This window comes from Cupressus sempervirens, chromosome 6 (genome assembly GCF_028749045.1).
Source record: "Cupressus sempervirens isolate cs-2001-9-10 chromosome 6, ASM2874904v1, whole genome shotgun sequence".
In the NCBI taxonomy this organism is placed as follows: Eukaryota; Viridiplantae; Streptophyta; class Pinopsida; order Cupressales; family Cupressaceae; genus Cupressus; species Cupressus sempervirens.
Window position 1 is genome coordinate 478,959,552 of NC_143123.1, and position 6,000 is coordinate 478,965,551.

A 6,000-nucleotide genomic window follows, 5' to 3' on the forward strand; every position below is an offset into this window, starting at 1 on the left:
TTTCATTCTTAACAATACTTAAAATATATCAACTAAACTATTTCAAAATGCTAGTTGTCAAATTATATATTTCATTATTTTATAAAAGAATAGCAAAAAATATATATTTTTTAATCATTAAAAAAATTAGAAAATAATTAGCATTTGTAATAATAAAAATTAGAAATTTAAACTTAATTTTTAAATAATATGTATGTCACAAAGTATAGAGAGGAAAATAATCACTCCACAATGATCTCAAAGATTTAAGTAAATTAATATTAAGTATTATTATAATCTAACATTTATAAATAAAAGAATTATTTATAATGATTAAAAAATAAATGATCTCTATTATTTTTTATGAATAATGAACATTATATAATTTGATAATAATATAATGTTTACTATTCCATAAAGAAAAAAATAGTACATGAAATTGAAATTTAAAATTTCATTTATTATAATTTGACTCAAAAATCATGACATAAATTAAAAAGTTATTAAATTAGTAAGTTATAAGAATAAACATATGAAATTATTTGAATGCATATTAAATAATATTAAATAAAAATAAAAAACAATGATAATAATTTAATATTTAATAATAATGTAATTTTAAAAATAATATTATTAACATATTATTAAAATATTTTAAAACTAGAAATAATTATTAACATACAATTCTTTTATCTTAAATCCATTAAATTCTAAACTAAAACTTAAAACTTAAAAATAAATATAACATATATTAAAAAAATTGATCAGGTCTGGAAACGCGTGACAGTACGGAGGATTGTGCAACATTTATGAATTGCAGATGAAACGGAGAACGAAGGGTGGGTTAAGTTTAAGGGCACGGCCGGTGCAAATATGTTGCACCGTAGCCGGTGCCCCGATCAATGGCTCAAAATATATAGTACACTGTCATGTCATCACATTAACTATATGATGAATTCCGTCCATCCAATGCAGAAGAAATGATTACTTGCCAAAATTATGAATCATGAGGTACAAAAGCTTTGAACAAAGGAGCCATTTGTAACCACAGACTTCTTCCTTGTTAGGATACTTGATCTTCTCTATTGTTGGATTCATCATCCAACATCAATTGCTACAGCTGCCAATTCTAATTGCAGGGATATTTTGAGGACCCATCAGATTGCTGACCGTCAGTTGAAAAAGAATAAACTTTTTGCCTTGTTCCACTCTGGAAGGTCTGTAGTTTCTCCGTAGCAAAACTCATGAAATTAATGAAAACTGGTTGTTGCAAGACTCTACAAGGTGGTCAAAAGGAAGTAATGTATAAAGTCACCAACTGCAGAAGTTGTACCCATGGCCTTTATGGTTATCGTGGAATGTTTGCAGCCTCGTACATATTTCATGTTGTCACCTCAGTCACTCTCTTCAATCATCACAACTACTTCTGACGTCGTATATGTCGTTGGCATTCACAGTTTCTTCCATTATCTTCTGTGGTGGAGATACAAGTGCCTGCAAACCTGCTGGATTCTACTTCTGACATTATGCTTCGGGAGTACATTTTAGTCTCCCACACATTCACTCCACGTATAATTTGCTGTTAGGAGGAGGTCCGTCTACATGCAATCATCTCAGCAGTCGCTACGTAGAGCAGTGATATGAAATCGACCATCTCTACATTTTCATTTCTTGTGAAATCAATAGTTACTCAAATATCACGTTCGTGATATGGACTTCAATATCAGCTTTGAGCTATTTGCGTGGTTCATCTATATTCATGACAATTCCCTATCATAAACGTCCACTTATTATCTATCATGACTCTAGATGAGTCACCAAGGTTAATTAACATACTTATCCCATTTTAGTATATCACTTGAAATCACATTGGTGGCTTCATCAATTATACCTTTTAGCATGATTTAAATGGGTTACTAAGCTTACATAACACATTCTAAACTATGACTTGTTTAGGTGACTCGTGTGAGATCACTATGTAGAGTAGTAATAATCTTACATTCTAACCATTGTATTGAATTTTGTACTCTATCAAACACCATGTTCATAATACCAATTTTCATTTGCTTGAGTGGTTAATTGGAAATCACATTTGTTTTTAGTAAGACTCACTTATTAGAATGATTTTAGATGAGCCATCTAGTTTCAATATGTTATCAACTTTGATTTGTCAAGGTGACTTATTTTTAAAAACATTCACTTCTTCATTGAGGCCCACTTATTAGTGTGATTTTAGATGAGCCACCAAACTTAAATAAGTTATCAATGCTGACTTATCTAAAATAATGTTCGCTTCTTTATTGATAAGGTCTACTTATTAGTATGATATCTATGGAGCTTTAAAAACAAACTTAAAGTTATGATGTGTTAAGGTAGCTCAATTAAAACCACATTGACTACTTCATAAGGCACACTTATTATCCCGAATTTAGATGAGTTGTCTAGCTTAAAGAACACACTTCAAAATTTGACTTGTTTAGGGAGATCATTAAAAATCACACTAAATCAGATCCAATAAAACCCACTTTCATCTTGATTTCACATAAGCCACTTAAACAAACCAAAGGTTTGAGTGTATTTTCTAAGCTCATAGACATCATCCAAACATTATACAATGCATTGCTTGTATTTCAATTAGCAAGGGGTGCATTAATAAGAAAGTTGATCAGTTTGACCAATATTTTTTAATAATGATTGTAATTCTTATGTCTTTTCTCTCATGTGACTATATTAATAATCACTAAGCTCCACATGCCCTTGTTTTGCAAACCCAAAATATATGTAATTTGGGCTAAATACTATTGGAATTGGATGTAAATTGTATCTAGCATTTTGGCTCAACATAGTAGCTGGGATTAAAAAAATGTAGAATTTTCTCGAGCTTAGCTTAGACATCTTAGAAGTTGTTATTGGGGCTTACAAAGATCTCATTAGGATCAAGTTTTCACAAGATCTTTACATGAGTAAATTATAGTAAATGACATTGAGATAATACAAAAGCCAAATAATGTTGAATGAATATCTCTAGTCCTTGATATATGGTCAAAAAAGTGGTATTATGTCTATTATCCAAATAAAATATTTTTTATTTACACTAAAAATATCTTTTAATTGTTATGATATCATAAAATCTTATTGCTAAACATTTGGAACATTTAGGTTTTCTTGCTTAGTCACAATTACAAATGATGGATTTCACCATAGATCACAATTGGTTCAAACAAGAAAGCTTAATGTATTAATAAGGGATTGAACCTTATGAGCTTAATGGCCCAATAAGGGTTTGATATGACGATGTAGCACACAAGTACCTATACACAACAATAAGTTTTGTAGAAGGAAAATACATACAAAATACAATTTTTATACACATATTTTGATATTCACATATTTTCTATTTTCCAACCATCCTCTTACATCATATTACAACTCCTTAAATAACTAGAGACTCTAAATTTGAAAAAAATGGGAAACTAGCCTTTTTGGCAGGTTTTACAAATCTTTGAATTTTTCATTCTAGCTAACCTTCGAAATTAACTCCTAGAAAGATGAAAATAAAATTTGTCTTTCCCTAAACTAAGAGAGCTAGACAAGCCAACTAATCTTTGAATTTGGAAACATTCATTCAAAGTTATTACAAGAAACAAACTCTAAAAAAACACAAAGATTGTGGAAGGAGAGTTTTAGGGCTCTAAACATATTTTCTAGGACTTGAAATATAAATTATTCTAGACACAATGGAGTAAAGTTGAATTGGTAGACCATAAACCTATCGAAGATGCTATAAAAGTTTGAGAGAAAGCCTAGGTTTGAGTCAAAAGTTATGACTCCTCAAAGTTGATGCATCATACAATGTCCCAAGCTAAGAAATTAGTACAAATAAAATTGTTTTAACCTTCCACAAATATTAATAAATTGAATAAAAAAACTTTGACTTGATTATTAAATTAGATCTTAGATAACTTATATTTAAATTAGTATAACTAATAAGTCAACAATCCCATTGGAATTCAATTAACAATAGAAACATCAAATAAGATATTTTAACTAAAATGGACTAAAAACACCTATATAACACCAATAGTCTTTTATACAATAATAATGACTATATTGCATCAAATGATTATCTATAATGACACATAATTCATAAAAAATAAACAATGCAATGTCACTTCAATATGATATAGCTATATTTTATAACTAATAACGCTCAAATGGGTAAGAGAAAGAAGAATTCTGCAAAAGTTTATTTTGTGGATTAAGACTTCTTCAAAATCAAATGCCCAATTTTTAAGAACTAGGCACTAGATTAGCTTCAATGGCCCGATCCATTTTTAAAAATTGGGTGCCCGATTTTTTAGTACATATTAGGTGAGTAAAGCTAAGCAGGCCCCCGATTCATAAAATCATATAAATAGAGTTTTGAGCCTTTTCTGGGTAATTTTCATTGCTTCTATTTGAGGATAGTGATTTGTGAGAGATGGGAGCTCGATATTGACAACCCTTACCCACCACCCCCACCCCCCCGCAAGTTGATTTTTTCATTATTTGAGGTATGCTATTTTTTTCTATTATTTTATTTAACTTGTTTTCTATTTTTTGTTTAAAAATTAGGTTTGTATTATTATTTTTCAATCAACATTGCTTTAATATCAATTTTAAGATTTGCATTGTATTTATTTATTTATGTATTTACTTTTTTACAAATTTAGTGTATAAAACCTATAATATGTAAACTATAAACAAAAACATAAATCATACCTTCAATGATAATAAAAACATAAATTATATGCTCAATTTCAATTCAAAAACATAAAATTTAAGTAGAAAAACATAACCATGAGAGTTAGGTAAAACAATAAAAATAAAATACATTAACATTAGGTAAAACAATAAAAAAAACTTCAATATGTAAAAAAAAATCTAAAATTTGAAAATTCTAAACTTATGAAACCAAAAAATGTAAAAATTTAGGTTCATATCCTCGAGCTTATTCATTTCTCTCTCTTTTCATCCCCATTCATCATTTTCAAAAGAGAGAGAGGAGAGGGAAAGAGAGAGGGAGAAGAGAGAAAGGGATGAAAGAGGAAAAGAGGAGAGAGAAAAATAAGAGGGTACACCCTCTCATTTTCTCTCTCCTCCCTCTCATTTTCTCTCTTTTCCCTTTCTCTTTCCTTCCTTTCTCTCTCCTCCCTCTCTTTTTCTCTCTCCTCCCTCACTCTTTCTCTCTCCTCCCTAGTAGCTATATAAGCAATAATATTTTCATATAAGGATATAGAAATGAACAAAATCACTTTTCATAACCATTCATTAAGATAAATTTATCTTACAATATCTTATCTTTTAAATTAAATAATATATTAATGTGAATCTATATTTTTGGATTCGATTGTGTATGTTTTTTTATCATCAACATTTCAAATCACCCTATGTGATCCATCATTAGGATGAGAGAAAGAAAAAAATTAGGATATGCATATTCGACCTCACCCCAAGGGGCTAATAAGAAATAGAGGGGAGAAGGGAAGAACACAAACCAAGCCTTAACTTTCTATTTTTAATTTCCTTTCTCCTCATTCAAGGATCCCCATCATTTTGTGTGCTTCTCTTCTCCCCTCTATTTCTTTTTAGCTCCTTCAGGTGAGGCCTAATCTGCATATCTTACTATTCTAGCTTTCTCTCATCCTAATGATGGATGATAGAGGGTGATCCACAATGTTGATGATAAGAAAAACATACACAATCAAATCTAGAAACATAGATTCACATTTCTAATGGAATGTGGAAATCAAATAAGATTAATATATTATTATTTATTTAAACAATATATCAATAAGCATGTAAGATTGACATATAGAACGTTGTAAGTCAACTATGTCAAAGCCATATAATTACATAAACTAGATGGAGTATAGAATAATATGATATGGTTCTTGAGTTTGGTGATGATGCATATAATTATATGTTCTAGATCCTTCCTTCCTCCTTCTCTCTCCTACTATCTTCTTTCTCTCTCCTTTA